Consider the following 18,495-nt stretch of genomic DNA (forward strand, 5'->3'; position numbering starts at 1 on the left):
ATTTGAAGCATGGCTTTAATTACATTATTGTTTTTAACATTATACATATTTTAATGCATTATAAATATATAATCAATAATTTATCATTATATAAATGTGTATAATGGTTGACAATAATAACTATGTGCATCACGGGGTGCTACCACATTACTGATTATTTAAAATTGTTATATAATGTATTTATTAACTTCCCGCAGGGTAAGTTATAGAAATCGCAAAAAATCGAGAATGAAATTTTATAATCTTTACGTTTCAGAGGTTTCTGAACATTTTGGCATACTTTAGGAAAAATGGACGTATGTGTGTGTATGTGTGTATGTGTGTGTGGGTTCGACGTTCAGTCCTGAGACACTTGTACTCATATTTTTTTATTCCTTATCCTTTCCCAAACCGTTCCTCACCCCTGTCTTTTTCCCGTTGGAACTTTTTTTTTTATATCCGCCCGCCGCCGCCTCTCTTATCAAACAAAGACAGGTGTCTTTCTGTTTGATGAAAACTAGTTTTGGTTTTTTCGGAGCCCGAAATGATATGGCTCATAGACCATACACACTAAACTACACAGAACAGAATCAACCAAGAACAAAGACATATGCACACTCGTAATGAAATAGGGGATAGAAGGACAATCGAGGACACTTGTAATAAAAATAATACATGGGTAGTACTGTCCTGGGGCAGTACTCAAACTTCAACGCGATTCAGGGATAAACAGTGTGTTGTGAAATGTATTTTCAATTGAAAACATATTTTTGATCTATGTTTTCATGTGCAAATTGACATCGCTGCTGCACGGTGTCAAGTTATTTAAAACAGGGGCTTGAACTCATGAGCCGGAGCTTGAACTCATGAGCAGTGTGCGCCATGATGAACACTTTAATAATACATAATAATAATAAAAATAATGAAGTTTTAATATCTTGCGACCATTCAATTTTTGTTTTCTATTTATGAGTATCAAACCCAGATGACATTTTTATTAATAATTTATTATTTCAAATATAAATTTTATTTCAATTTTTTTCTATATGAATCAACATTAAACATTAGAATATGTGTTTTTTTCAAATTGGGCAAAAATATTGTTTTTTAGAACTCTCAGATTTCTTCCTGATTTATAACTAATGTAATTTTTCGACTGTAAATTGTGGTTCATAATTTTCCAAAAATATTAGATGTCAATATTTTTCCTGACTTATAACAAAACTAATTTTCTGATTACAAATTGTGGTTTTTAATATGTTTTGGAAGTTTTGTTTCTTTTTCAATTTTAAAAAATATTAGATTTTTAAATCGTCTGATTTTTTCTCTTGGTGTATGATAAATGTAAATTTTCGATCATAAATTGTGCCAAAACATTGGATTTTTAGAATTCTCAGATTTTTGCTCCAGATGTTGTAGTTTATAATAGCTTTTAGAAGCTTTGTTTCTTTCCCAATTTTTCAATAATATTAGATTTTTAGAATTGTCTGATTATTTTCCTGGTTTATGACTAATGAAATTTTAGGACTATGAAATGTGGTTACCCATATATTCTGAACTGTGTTTTTCTCGAATTGGCCAAAATTTTTGATTTTTGAAACTGACAAATTTTTTAGAACATATCTGTTTCTTGTCGAATTGGCCAGAAATATTTTATTTTTAGAACTGTGAGATTTTTTTCTTTTATTTATGACTGATGCAATTTTTATCTATAATTTGTGGGTTATAATATTTTTGATAGCTTTCCTTTTTTTCTAATTGGCTAAAAGTATTTGATTTTAAAATGATAGATTTTTTGTTCCTGATTTATGCCTAATGTTTTTTTTCGACTACAAATTATGATTTTCAATATTTTGAACAAACTTTAATCATCAAATCAAATGCAAATCATAAATAAATTTATCTCGACCTCCCCGTTCATTAACAACTATCATTTTGCAGTATTTTTTCTTGAAATATATGTCAAAATTGATTGAATTTACTAATTTTGTAACATTTCATCGATGAATTGAAATTTTTTATATTGCCTATAACCTAAGTTGGACAAAAACGCATACGTTCATTAAATCAAATTTAAAATCGGTTCAGTAATTTAGAAGTACATTGCGGTCATACATCGTGATACGTACTGTAGTAGACCGCTGGGTTGCCATCTCAAAAAAATTACTAACACAGCTTATAGAACACGTAATTTTGATCAGAAGGCGTCCATTTGACAAAAAATCACGATGACGTAAATCACGTTACGTGTATTTATTTTTTACCTGATTTTTTTTATTAAATTAAACAATTTTTTCTCGTAACTAAAAATACAGGCAATTTGGGTGAGAGGGGGGGGGATAATTTTGAAAATTATCACGGAGAGAGAGGGTTCAAAAATCTTTAAAAAAATTGATCACGTGATTAAATGACGTCTTCTCACTGTTAAAAAAGTAAAACAAAATTACTTTATTTCTCTCTTGTATATAGTTCAATTTTACTTCCCAAACTTCTGCTTTTATTGTAATAATCATAATAATTGTACTAGCAATATATGCCATTAACAGAAACTAATGATTATAACAATATTTCAGACTAATACTCATTGTTCATATTTTCAAATTTTGATTCTATGACTCTCAAACAGTAGTTTTCTCGGTTTTTCTTAGAATCCATACCTCTGATCTTCACAGATTGTACCTAAAACAGTACTGTCAACTTGCAAAATTTTACCAACTATAACAGTCAGTTACACCAGGCCTATGTGACTAAATATATATTACCACCTGTCCTTTATCCCCCCGGTTTCCCCTAAATTCCAGTGCCCGCATATGCCGTGTTTTGGAAATGATATAATTACAATGTCCGACGACGACGACTCCGGTAATCACATAACGAACAAAATGTATACATTTAATTATGTACATACGATACATTTATATTTATATATATTTTATATTATACGGTATGAAGTTGGCTCTAGATAGGGGTACATCATACCTATGTTGGTAACAACCTGAACATAGCCTAATATTAATTTAATAATAGACGTGAATATAGTCTGCTGGGAGGGTTTTAGGCCTGTCAAAGTCGAGTGTTTGGGAGATTAATTCGTTTTTAATTTGCATGTGGGATTAAAAAAATTGAGGGATAGTAATTATTATTTTTGTTTATTAATTTAATAGTATATCAATTTATTATTATTAACAATTTTTCCGGTATTCAAAGTTTCCGAGTTTTGCGAGGTGGATGTCCCTCGTGTGTGATTTCGAGAGTCGGTTCATGGGGGCCCCCACGGTCTTCTGCCGGAGTCTTATTATATATGTGTCGTAATTAAGTGAAGGATATAGCTAAAGTTAGTTAGTTAACAATATAGTTAGTTAGTTAGTAGACACCTACGTTGTACGTGACTCACATACGATATTGCTACGGGAGACTCTCTCTTTATGTGTGTATATATATATATATATATATATACATAAAGATATTAGGTATAATTATATATATATATATATATATATATATATACTAGCTGACCCGGCAAACGTTGCTTAGCCACAAATAGAACATAAGTATGATATACTCCTAAATAAGTATGATTAACTTCCCGTAGGATAAGTTATAGTAATCGCAAAAAAAACAAAAATGCATTTTTTTGTATATTTTTATGTTTCAGAGGTTTCTGAACATTTTGGCATACCATAGAAAAAATTCATGTATGTGTGTGTGTGTGTCACACGGATCAACCGATTTGAATAATTCAAAATTCGATTTTTACTGATAAGGAGACGTGCTGATTATTTTTTGGCAAAGATAGGTCTAGCCGTTTTGGAGCTACGGGGCAAAAAGTGCAAAAATGGTATTTAAGATTTGAGATAACGGAACGTCCGATTTGTATAATCCGACTAATAATAATTAAAATGAACAACTGGTTAAAATAAAGAAAATAATAAATATTTTCACCATCTGAAAAAACCTGATATTAATTATTATTGTCACAAATTTAGTTAAATATAATAATATAATGTTTGAAAAATGGTTTCTTAACTCTGCCTATTGAGTACTTTAGGAGAAAGATTAAATGGTAATAAAAGAAATTATATATATATATATATATATATATATATATATATATATATAAGCACTGGAGAAATTATGTTCTTTCAAACTGTATTACTAGTCAACCAATTATTAGACAGATGTTTATTAATCTATTTTTAAATATAACGTATATATTTTTAAATATATCTGTATATTCATATATATATAAATATATATATATATATATATATATAATGTATATATATAAACAATAAATATGTAATATGGTGAAAATTCCAAAGTTATTCACTTCAAATATTAATATTCTGAAAAACGTGTAAGAATGCAAAGATGAATATATGAACGTATGTAAGACCCACGTAATATATATATATATATATATATATATATAATATATATATGTATATATATACATATGTGTGTGTACAACACTCAAATAAAGGACAATTATTGATTTTTATTAGTAACTTTTGTTATTATTATGCAAACTTGAATTTCTTTCTAAACAACTTCATGTCGGGATTTTGTATACCAACGTTTATAAACAAAAATTACTATGATGCTACTGTTACAATCGTTAAATAGTGTTTATGCTTTTAATTATTGCTCCTTATGTATTTTATAGTTGCTCTCCAAAATGATAAAATAAACTGATGATGACTTAAAGTCATATCCATTATAAAAGTTTTTTTTAAAAAAAGATAGGCCTTGAAGGAGTTTTTCCATATCTATAACATACATAAGTCAAAATCTTTTGGGCGATACATCAAATAAAAATTTGTAGAAATTTATAAAAAAAATATTATTTTTATACGTTGGACATATTATCTTATGTCATATACAGTAGACTGCATATTGAAAGGAACGGAATATAAAATAACTGAAAGAATATAAAATAAGTGTCTGATGATAAAAAAAAGAAAACTAGTGGTGTATGGCATCGTGCTTTAAGGCAAATTGCTGGAACTTCCCGTACCGTAACGAAATGATCGAGGAATACTGAATGTTTTCAAATAGATTATTATTAATATTGTAACATTTTCTAATATTTATAAGAATTATATGAACTTATTGCAAAGTTGAAATTATTTGTTTAAAGTATATTAGAATATAGTCAGAATTATAAATAAAATCTGAATTATTTCGATATACAAAAATTATTTTTTTTTGAAAAAAAAAGTTGAAAGAAATTTTTTTTTTCCAAAATCAATTATTTTGTTTAGACAAGCAGAAAGTTCTTTGAATCATTTTAATTAGACGCTTAATTCTCTTAAAAACTGCCATTGTTTACACATTTAGCTTCGTATCTTCGAAATGACCGGGTCTGCCTTTACCAAAAACTAATAAACCCAATCTTCTCCCAATCATTACTAATTGAATATTTTTCAGATGATTCAAATCTGATGCTCTGTTCTCTTAAAAAACTCGATTTCTGTTTTCTGCACTCTTTTCCCTTTATCTCCGTATTTGCTGGACCTGCCTTCGCCAAAAACTAATCAGCTGATCTCCCTATCAACAGGAATCGAATGTTTTTGAACCATTCAAATAGGTTGATCCGTGCGCCCGAAAACGTGACTGGAAATTTGTATCCATACATACACACACACACACATCCATTTTTTCTGAGGTATGCCAAAACGTTCAGAAACCTTCAAAACGTCGAGAAATGTAAAAATTTTCAATTCCGATTTTCGGCCCATTACAATGAGTTACCCTACGGGAAGTTAAAAATGGCACTAATATATAATAAAGGAGATTGTAAAGTTTCTAATTAACTAATATTGATAATACTGTCAGCACCTTATTTTTAGTTCTGAAATTGCCAACAAGTGCAGATCTTAACCCTTAAACATTGTTATAAAAGGGATTATTTAAAGATTTCTTAAAGAGCGTCTGTAAGCATTGCAATGATATTTATGTTGGTGAAACAGGTCACAATTAAATCAACATTATGCTCTAGAAAAATCTGAATCAAACTATGGTTATATTTATTTATATTTATATTTATATTTAAACAACACAATTGTACAATTATTATTATTATTAGGTGCTTGCATACATCTTTTTCATTGTTTAGTTAGTTTATGTTCTGTTTCTTTTAATTTGTAATTTGTAATCCTTTGAAGATGACATGAGATTATATGTCCCAATGTATAAAAATAATAAAGATTTTTATAATTTGTATTTGATGTATTGTCCCGAAGACTGACTCACATATTTCAACATAAAAAATATTATAAAATATTAACATACATATGAATATATATGTACATATATATATATTTATACATGTGTATACATTTATCGTTTTATATCATAATTAATGACGGCCCATTATTTCACACTCGAGAACACTGAAGAGGAGAAGTCGTAAAGATAGAAAGACAATGTCGATGGTCCGAAAATAAAGCTGTCAGTCGAAAAGGACACATTACACACAATATATACAGAGCCGACACCTGGCCGAGGTGTCGCTAATGAAACGGACGCACTGATGAAGCCGATAGCGGAGTCGCCGAAACGTCACGGACGGGGAACGGCCGATAGGCTGATGATAATAAGCCAGGGGAAAGGGCTGGCGGCGATGATGAGATTAAGGTGGACCTGGATTTAATTAGTATGTGAATAATTATAATTATTTTTCATATACGAACACACTGCACTCTTTAAGATTGTTCAAGTATTACGTAAGCAGATTTATTACAATTATTTATCCCCCCATCCCCCTTGTCAGCAAAAGTAAGCAAAGCTCTTACCCCCTACCCCCATGCTTACGTAAACATTTTGCAATTAATGTAAAAAAATAAAAATACTACCTATGACGTAATCATCATCCAGACTCCCCTGCCCCCCATGTCAACCCAACATAAGCAAATCAACAACCCCCCCCCCCGCTCCCCTATAGTGCTTACGTAATACTTGAACGGCCCCTTTTTTGATGACGATCAAGATGCAAACGATTCTAGTTTTTGGTAAAAAAAAACTCCTACAAGGTCTATAAGAAATGAAGTAAAACTTCTTTAGGCGCGACTAGGGTGTAAATCCGTACAAATGCAACGGAAGTGCGTTACGGCCGAGTCGAGTGCCAATGGTTCGTCATTCGCTTTCGATGATATCATTTCTATACGGGTCGATTGTGATTAGTCGTCGCGTATGTGAATACAGATCTGTCGTTGTATGCGTTCCGATATCAACAAGAAATCGGCATAGATAAATAAACATTTTAAAGTTACATAGTAGTACAAATGTTGATTTAATGAAAAATGTCCGAATCAGAAGAATACTTCACCATGTTCCTTGAAAATAATAAAACAAATTAAGCATTTGTGCCGTGTACTAAACGCAAGTTTATTGATCATATTGTCTATATTGTTTCTAGTTTCTATAAATCTTTGAAGTTATAATATTAAAATAGAAAATATTTTTTAGGCAAGACAGATATTACAGCTGTTCAAAGAATGAGATAATGTTGCCAGCGAAAAAGTAAAAAAATACAAGCAGTCAATAAATGTATGTTAATTTCAATTACATGAAGTTCTTCAAACACAATTATTACATGATGAGTGAAGTTGCAAAAACAATATTTGTTTAGGCGTTGTTTAACATAATCCACTGTGTAAACGAATATTAGAGAATATAATAATCAGCAATTATTTCATTTCTCTAATGAAGGTTTATTTCTAAATGCTAATTACAATGAGAAACCGATCATGTCATATTTGAAGTATGACTTTAATTGCATTATTATTTTTAAATATTATACATATTTTTATTGCTTTTATTAATATACAATTTATAATTCATCATTATATAAATGTGTATAATAATTGACACTAATAAATGTGTGCATTACAAGTGTTACCATATTACTATAATAAACATTATTCAAAATTGTTATATGATGTATTTATTTTTACTTAAATGCCATCTTGTACAGTAGCAAATAAGTTTAACTTCAATCGCGTGTGAACCTTACGCGCACTCTTTTCTTGATAATGAATAAGATACAAACGGTTCCAGTTTTTGGTAAAAAAAACTCCTACCAGGTCTAGAAGAAATGTTTTTAGAAGTAAAACTTCTTTAGGCGCGACTAGAGTGTAAATCCGTACAAATGCAACGGAAGTGCGTTACGGTCGAGTCGAATGATTCGTCATTTGCTCTCGATGATATCATTTCAATACGGGCCGATTGTGATTAGTCGTCGCGTATGTGAATAGAGATCTCTCGTTGTATGCGTATAAGTAGCATGTCCCCGAATGTCATTAGATTTTAAGGTTACGTCTCAGTAGAAATCTTGATTTGATAAAAAATTCTGGATCGGTAGAATATACTATTCCGTTATTATTTTTTTTGCCAAAATTCATGGAAAAACTCTTTTTTCATGTAACATATATGACTGACATTTACAACTTCTTAGTGCCAGAACTTGCAGAATAAAATACCATATTAGGCTCTTATAATTAAACAAATACTGATTATAATTAAGGCAGATTAATATATTTGGCAAATCAGAAACACGACATATTAAATTCCATCTTTGACTTTGATCGTCTCATTTCACAGACATTTGGGTTTAATCGTGAATATCTCATAAACGTTCTTGTTTACTTTAAAACGCTTCCTAAATTGGCGTTATAACGGGGGTATGGGGATAGATATTATATATATATATATATATATATATATATATATATATAAATGTGTGTATATGATGATGTTTGTAATATAGATAGGCAGATGATGTTCGCAAACACGTATCCATTGTCAAACAACTAACTTCTAATTAATTGACTCTCTAAGGGGACCACCGTATACCGAACTATATATAGCACTAAACAAACATACACACACACACAAACACGTGTATATATATTATTATTACTTTACAACACAATATAGACTTTTTTAACTCTTTGAGGACGGCTGTCCACCTGAGTGGACAAACATACTTTGTGAGGCGCAGGCTATTTTATAATCAATGACTCAGTTTGCATCAAAAAGTTGAATAAATTACATATAGCAGTGATAAACAGTATTGTATTTTGAAAATAATTTTAAGTTATTTTAGTAGTATTTTTAGCCTTTTTCTTTGCTATATAGTTTTTTTTTAATATTAAAAATGACCAAGCGCTTTTAAATATGGCAAAACGACTGGTAAATTTTGTGAATTAAGCAGTAGTGAAAATGAGTTTCAAATAGACATTCATACAGACAAATTTTACGAAATTACCATTCGCACAGAAGAAAGTGATGAATGTGATGATATTATCCAACCAACAAAAAGAAGAAGAAGTTCGACAAATTGAAGAGTGGAAAGACATTACCAAATGTGCCGATTCTGCTTCAATAATCGAGTTTGACATTCATCAACAAACACCCCGACTACAAATACCAATCAATATAACACATCCAATAGAATATTTTACTTTATATTATACAAATGAATTATTGGACAATATAATAGAAAAAACAAACCCTGACTAATCAGTGGCATATTCTAAATGCGAGAAAAAGAAAAAGGGATTGTATTGTCTGTTTTGACAGAAAGCACTAGGAGAAAGGCGTCGAACAACATTTTATTGTAAAACATGTCAAAATCAACCAGCTATGCATTTTGGAAATTGTTTTGAACGTCACCACTATTTACAAAATGATAAAAAATAAATTAATATTATACATGTATGTCCTTCAATGACCACAAATTTTTATCAAACAAACTAGCAAACCCGACGAACTCCGTTTCGATACCAGATGATTTCGTGAGAAAGATGAAGAAATGTTTTGTTTGTTTTATATTTGAAAAGGAAAAATTTGATTTTATTACACAACAGTAATGAATTTATTTCGATTACAAAAATGAAGTGTTTTTTAGTTAAACTTCTCTAAGTAAATGAAAGTGAATCCGCAAATTATCCGTTTCATTGAAGTGCTCTATGGTAAACCACATTTTTTGTTTTTTGGTCTAACACAAACAAAACGGATGGTTTCCCAACTCTTGAACAGGCAACGTATAACTGCCCATGTGAAAAACAATAATTTTTTAAATAATCTATTTGAAATTTATCCCACAAACACTAAGCGATTGGCCTTGAGACTTGTTATTGCAAACGCAAGGCGAACTGGAAATTGCAATCGTTTGAAGTCAAACGGAAGACCAATCGGAATCATTGGTATGTCACCAAATCGCCATCATTTGATTGAATGATGAAATTCAGTGCGTGTACATCATTATTCTTTGCGGCAAGAATTGCTCGTTGACTTAACCAAGCATAATTCTTATAATTCTCACTAATGTCATTACTCGAATTTTTAATTACGGTGCGTATCGGGCACGATGCAAATTTTTGGCTATAAACCTTGCGGAGCGTGAGACCTTTCCAACGAATGCAAAATTGTCGAAATTGGTTCGTGTGTTCTGGAGTTATTTCGTCAGGAAGAAAAACCCGACTTATTTTTATATATATAGAAGATTGCATAACATACACAACGAAATCAAGTTTACGGCCGGTACAGTAGATTGTATTGAAATCGGTGCCGTCCCGTAAGTGTTAACCCTATTTGTCTATTTGTGATGTTTTTAAGTCAGTATTTTCTTTATTCAATTTAAATTAGTGGTAAGTGGCTCTCATTGACATATCTTCGGCCCGATGCAAAATGAGTCTGCTCATTTCTATTAAGTTTAATGATTGCAATTAAATTTGAAACTTCTCCCCCGGTGACATTTATCATGACAAAGTTGTCGAAAGATGCTTTGTCGTTTTATTGTCCCTAATAAAGACAAAGGCGGCAGCGTTAAGAAATTGTCACACACATAAATATACACACATACGCACATATAGGGGAGATCAGAGCGACTGGTTAGACTTTAAGACACACTCATAATTGCATTAGTTGATAAAAAATAATAAGTTTTTTTTAATATGAAGACTTTTAATAGAAGACAGGTCATGAACTGGCCTAATATTAGAGATTGATTGAAATTTAGATAATTTTGCATTCAGGATTTTAGAAATCCAAAAATCTGATCTGATATTTAATAATTTTCTATCTAATCACATATCTAATAATTAAGAATTTTTTATTTATTTATTTTTTTTATTTATTCATAAGCAAGCCGTAATCAATAATGATAGATATTATTTCAGGCTCTTGTCAAGCTTATTCATAATTAATATTAAAAGGATAGTAATTTTATAATAATCATAGTAGCTGCACGAATTTCGCCTTTCTAATTGATTGACATTTAGAAATTTTTAATGTTTATATTTAAATTTAACTATTCAAACATTTAAGTACTCAGAAATTTAAAATTTTAAATTATTCAAACTATGTTTATATGTATTTAAAAATTCAAAAATTTATATTCTTACAAGCCAAAAATTTTAGATTTTTTCATACTTCAATATGTTTGAAGAATGTATGACAACCAGAAAATTTAGATTTGTATATGCATTTAAATATTTAAATAAACAACATTGTAGATATTTAGATATTTTAATTTAGAAAAGTTGATATTTTGAAATCCATGTACATCTTGTATTTTGTAAAATTTAGATCAAATATATAAAAATGTAGATAATTAATTAGATATTTTAATTTTGAATAGTCGATATTTTAAAAGCCATGTATATTCTTCTTGTAAAATTTAGATATTTAAATATACTAAAATGTAGATACATAGATATTTTAATTTTAGAATAGACGATAAATTAAAATGCACGTGTATTTATATTGTAAAATTCAGATATTTAAATGTACAAATATGTAGATATGTATTTTTTTTGCATATACTAAAAACGTAGATGTTTTTACGTAGATATTAAACATTCAAACATTTGAAATTTTAGAAATTGATTTGCATTGATCTTGCAAAGAAAAAAAGAGATATTTATACTATTAGTTAGACATCTACAAATTGAAATTGATGCTTAAAAAATTAACTATATTTAGACGTTGTGTTGCAAAATTTAAATAAATTCACATTTATATATTTATATACCTAAAATTCTAACATCACTAAAATTTAAAAATTTAGATCAAATTGAAAATTTATATGGATAATAATAAATCAATTAAAATTTTATATAGGTAATAATAATTTCATATATAAAAATCCAAAATTTTCGTCACTTAACTTAAATATTTCAATATTCGAGAACAAATCCATGATTGCATTTAGATTAAATTTAAATACAATCACATTTAGATATTTAATAATTTATATTAAAAACTCAGGAACATATCAATGTTTGTGGATTTAGTTACTTAAAAAATTCACATTAAAAATCTAAAATATTTTCAATTAAATTTAGAATTTTTCAAATTATATATTCAAAGTTTTATATGTTTTTATTTATAAATTATTATATCAAAAAGTTTAGTTAATATAAGTAATTATATAAAAATATAGTTACATGAAAAATAAGTAAATTAGGGTAACAATATACTAAACTCATATCTATATATAGATATTTAGAAGTCGTTTAAATTACTAAGAGGTGATATAGATTTTAAAATTGTTGGTGGTCTCCACTATATATATGTATATATACAAATATACACATATACACATACATATATATATACATGTATATGTATAGCAATTAATGAACACGTTTAGTCGCCCTTTCACTAATGAATTACAAACAAACTTCCCCTATTACACATTATACACACTTCATACAAACGCCACAACATATACATACATATATACATGTATATATATATATATATATATATATACATTGTATATATATATATATATATACATTTATATACTGGTATCCTCGTCTATCTTTATACGCATTGTTGGTTGCAACTAAAATTCCTCAGTTTCAAACTTGACGTCTAAGTTATATTAATGTCTTAATATAATATTAAAGCATGTATGGTATATATAGATAAATGGGTGAATATATATATATATATATATATATATATATATATATATATATATATATATTATAATGTAGCAGATGCCCGCAGATGGGTGGTTCATATTATATTATATTACATATTCATCCAATCATGCTTTAATGATACGTTTGGCATTTCATACTTATTTATTTAAATTGAACGTGAATAAATTATTTCATATTATATATATATATATATATATATATATATATAAATGTATATGGGTCGAGGATAGTCTATGACAAAACAAACTTCATTAAACAAAGAACTCTACTGACGAGCAACCTTATTTTTTTAGTACAAGATAAGACTTAAAAGACTACTCCAGGAATATAAGATGAACAAAAGGACTCTACTGACAAGCAACCTGATTTTCCTAGAACAAAGGAAGCATGAAAAAATTCTACTGACGAGGAACATGATTTTCTAGGAACATGAAAAGAAAAAAAGGACTCTACTGACGAGCAAGTTGATTCTCTAGAAACTTTTAGGAAGAATAAAAGAACTCTACTAACGAGCAACCTGATTTTCTTGGTACAAGAGAAAAATGAAAAAACTTTGCTGACGAACAACATGATTTTCTAGGAACATAATAAGAATAAAAAGACTCTACTGACGAGCAACCTAATTCTCTAGGAACATGAAAAGAAAAAAAAGACTCTACTGACGAGCAATCTGATTCTCCAGGTACATGAGAAAAATGAAAAAACTCTACTTACAATAAAATTAAAAAAAAACTAATAACGATCAAAGCAAGTCTTATAAATAAATGCTCCAAAAATAAATTTATACTAAAAATAAAAACATTTTTTTTTAAATAAAAATAATAGACCTCTACTGACCAAGTTCAGATTTTCTAAAGAAACTGATAAAAATAATAAGACATATGATATTTGTAAAAATTTCAAGTTATAATTATAGTTGTTATAGCTTTCTTATAATTTTCATTTGGACGAACCTAAACTAGTATTTTCAAATCAAAAATAGTTTTTTCTTAAATATGATATAATAGGATACTACTGACAAGCAAACCAATTTCTGATTTAATATATTAGTTTTGAAATTTTTGTGTTGAATCTTATTTGATGTTAATTTTATAATTTTATTTCGTATGAAACTAAACTAGTATTTCCAAATTAAAACTACAATTTTTTTTTTTTAAATATGATATAATGACAAGCAAACCATGTTCTAATTTGCGAAGGAAACTAATAAAAATAATATATTTTTGTAATTTTTAAGTTATTATCTAATTTGTTGTTAATGTTCTGATGCATATTTGTAATTTAATTCCAACATTTGTAATTTATATACAATGTGTATAAAAAATAAAAAATAAATAATAAAAAGTTTCCAAATACAAAATTCAATTAAAATACCATACGTTCGAATTTGATTCATTTTTAGTGCAATACACACAAATATTTTAAATAAAACTCTAAAACAAATAACAAAACAATCGCTGAATATAATGCATATAGTTATAAAAACAACTAGTATGAAAAAAAGACTTTAAAAACAGAAAATTTATTAAAAATCAGTTAGAACAAAAAAAGTGCAAGGAAAAAAAGCAAACATAAATTGAATGATATATATGTCATTTTATATTGTTTATTTTTTAGTACTGCACTAAAGATGATTCGAATCAGGACTCGAAACGTATTTTACTTTTAATAAAGTGACTTCTACATTACCTAACTTTGGATTTTATATGTAAAAAATGGGTTAAATTATTTTTATAAATGGGTTAAATTATTTATTATAGTCCATGCTAATTTTTCTGAAGATTACGTAAGATTGTATGTCAAATGTTAGAGTTTCTTAAAAAGTCTTTGATTATTTAAATTATATATATATATATATATATATATATATATATATATATATATATTAAATAATGTCGTCAATTTAAATTGATCTAAATATTCCGAACGGAATTTTAAAATAAAGACATTAAATTTTCGATGGTCCATAAATTGAGTTGTATCAATACTATACAGTTATACATTTAAATATATATATATATATATATATATATATATATGTATATATATATATATATATGTATATATGTATATATTTATATATTCGTATTATAAATGTATCAGAATGCTAAATAAGTTTAATCTAAAGCACTTACCAATATACAGAAGAAGTGTTGAAACTGGTTACCGAGGTATTTTAATAACTCCGGAGGAATCATTTGTGGCCAAGGCGAAATCTGAAATGAACAAATTAATAAAAAAATTATAAACCACTAGTTTTAGTTGATGTCCATTAAAGAGACAAATTGAAATAAACAAATTAAAACATTAAACAAATATATAATAATTAAATTTAATTAATATAGAACTATTGGGTAAATTTTGAGAATAAATTGATAAATAAACAAAATTGAAATAATGGTTAATGATTAGAAATCTATAATAATAATGAATAGATGTGAAGTAATGTAATTAACAAAATAAATAAATTGGGTTTTTTGTTATAATTGCTTAAAGAATAATTCTTCGTCTTGTATTATTGTCAGTCTTTTTGGACCTTATACAGAAAGTACTTTTCTAGAAACAAGTTTCCTTTCTTTTCCACAAGAATATACAATAGTCTCTTTTTCCCAACAATTTGTCCAATACTCTTTTCTCATTTGCACCTTGTCAATCAATTTTATTTTCTTCTACAAATCAATTAAAACCTCTTGAAGTAATATTTGTCGGCCGACCTTGGAGCCCATGTCTCTGATCCTTAGAGAGCCTTAGACCAAATATATCTAATGTACAAGTTTCTTCGGAAAATCCTGACTCGTTTTGGTTGTAAGTAGAGTACCATGTTTACCACTCAAGTTGCTGTTTAATTTGCTAAAAACATCTATGTAATTTCTGAGATTTTGGTTTGCTGGTAAGTAGAGTCATAGTAATTTTATATTCTAGTTCCCTATTTAGTTTGCTCGTAAGTATACTTCATCATCTTTTAGATTGCTATTTAGTCAGTAGAGTCCACATTTTCCTAGATTCAGTTCGCTCATCAATAAAGTCCTATTTTTATATTCGAGTTGACTATTCAATTTGCTCATCAGCATAGTCCATCAACTTATCTTCTAGATTGATTGCTATTTAGTTAGTAAAGTTTTGTCACATTTTTCTTGATTCAGTTAGTAGAGCCTTATTTTCATTTTTAAGGTCGATGAAATCCTCTTTTTCCTCTAAAAATTGAGTTTGCATGTCAGTAGAGTCCTATTTTCATTTTTTAGATCCAGGGAATTTTTTCTTTCTTCTCGAGAGTCAGTTTGGTAGTCCGTAGAGTCTCATTTTTAACTTCTAAATCAAAATTCACAATGTTTGTTAGTAAAGTCATCTAATTCTTCTTAAGATTTAGTTTGCTCGTCAGTAGAGCCGAAACTTCATCTTCGAGATCTGTATTTAATTTGCTCGTCAGTAGAGTCCTTTTTATCTTTTGATTTGCCAATTGATTGGCTCGTTTGTAAAATCATGCTTTTGGTTCCATGTCTTCTATGTCATTCTATGCTCGTCCTTTTTTTTAAATTTAAAGTTCTCGTCAGTAGAGTCCTTTTCATATTCTAGTTGTCCATTTAATTTGTTGGTCAGTGAAATCCTCTGTTATTTTCAACAGTTAATGCTTGGCAGTAGAATCCTATTCATTTTATAAGTCGGTCCAAAATTTGTCGTCTTGATGGTAAAATCTTCTTTTTAGTCAGTTGATTCTCGTCAGTAGAGCCCTTTTAATTTTTATTAAATTTAATTTGCTCGCCAGAAGAATTGTTCTCTTTAATAGTGTCTTTGGTTGCCAGTAGAGTCCTTTTCATTGCCAAGGTCGACATTTAATTTGCTCGTAAGTAGAGTTATTTTCTTTAGCAGTATCGTTGGTCGTCAGTAGATTCCTTTTTATCTCCTAGATTAAAATTTAATTTGCTGGTCAGTAGAGTTATTTTCTTTGGCAGTATCCTTGGTCGTCAGTAGTCATTTTTATCTTCTAGATCGAAATTTAATTAACTCGTCAGTAGAGTTATTTTCTTTAGCAGTATCATTGGTCTTCAGTAAAGTCCTTTTATCTTCTAGATCGAGATTTAATTAACTCGTCAGTAGAGTTATTTTCTTTGGCAGTATCCTTGGTTGTCAGTAGAGTTCTTTCCATTTCCCAGGTCAACATTTAATTTGCTCGTTGGTACAGTTATTTTGTTCAGCAGTATCCTTGATCTTTGGGCGTCAGTAGAGTCCTTTTTATTTTCTACCTTTTGCAGTATCTTTGGTTTTTGGTTAAGATGCATCTTAATGCATAATTCACAACAAAGAAAATTTCAAATAAATGTTGAAATCCAGAATATATATTTTTTTCAAATGTTGTCTATTGACAGTTGACAACTTTTGGAGATTACTTTGACCATTACAAATTGTAACAATACAACCACAAAATCCAATTAAACAAAATTAAAACCACAAAATAATCAACAATTAATCAAACAAAATTAAAACCACAGTATACAAAGCCCTTAATCCAAACGTCTACCGCCACTGTTGTTCATAATATATGCATGCGACAATTTTCCGATAAAAGTCGAAAAGTCATAAAATAATATAAATTTCAAACTAGTTTCTTCCATCTTTGCCTTTCGGAGAGATAAAAATATATAAAACAGGAAATCTTTTTTCAGAAGAAGCAAAATGGACATCTCTTCGAAGAGACTGATGATGATGATGACATTATTTAAGAGACAAGGTTAAGATCATTTATACATTAATACATTGATATATACATTTATATATATGTATGTATATAATATATATATATATATTTCTATTTCCTAGGTTGATTGAACTCTAAATTGCTCATTTATGTATTTGTTACATATTTTATGTATTTGTAACATAATAAATTTCGTAAAAAAATATTTATGCTAATTGATGTTTTATAATGGCTATTAGTATCATGGTCGTATCCGCGAATAAATTTCAATTTAAATAAAAACAAATGTGTGTTATTAGTTTTTATATAGTTTATATATACTTTAGAAATATTTCCTATACATTTTTATGATATGACATACATATTTTACTTATTTTCATATTATTATAATAAATTTATTCAATATTAGTGTAATTAATTTGTATTTTGTTAACCATCACTGTTGCTTTTTGTGAATTCCATTTAATTTTTTTGTCAAATTTATGTCTGTTAATGTAATTTTTCGACTATAATTTGTCGTTAATAATATCTTAATTAATAATATCTTAGCATCCTTGTATTCTTCATTTTATTCATTTTTTTCCAAATTTCTGAATATCAAAATAGTTCTACATTTAATAATATTTCTTCATAATGTATGTTTATATTATTTAAGATATTTTTATTAAATTAATAATAACAAAGAATAGTTATTATTAATGTAATGAATTTTATTGTTTTGTACAAATATTATTAAAAAAATATATGTTTATTTTTTTACATAACTTACATTTTGTTTATAATATTTCTAATATTCATTCTAATTTTATAATAACAAATATAAAAATTTTGAATATAACAGATTTAGTATTTGTTAAGTGA

The 18,495-nt window shown here is 27.9% G+C and overlaps 1 long non-coding RNA gene across 1 annotated transcript in view; it reads right to left on the reverse strand.

Moving 5' to 3' along the window:
• The window catches only part of LOC113387998, a 79,784-nt gene extending 64,625 nt beyond the window's left edge, over positions 1-15,159 (reverse strand). The window contains exon 1 of the long non-coding RNA XR_003368179.1: positions 15,077-15,159. This is a non-coding gene — a long non-coding RNA (uncharacterized LOC113387998). The remainder of the gene's footprint in view (positions 1-15,076) is intronic.
• Between the last annotated feature and the right edge of the window lie 3,336 nt (positions 15,160-18,495).

This window comes from Ctenocephalides felis, unplaced genomic scaffold, assembly GCF_003426905.1.
Source record: "Ctenocephalides felis isolate EL2017-DRISC unplaced genomic scaffold, ASM342690v1 CF-g0.4_SCAFFOLD_03572, whole genome shotgun sequence".
NCBI lineage: Eukaryota > Metazoa > Arthropoda > Insecta > Siphonaptera > Pulicidae > Ctenocephalides > Ctenocephalides felis.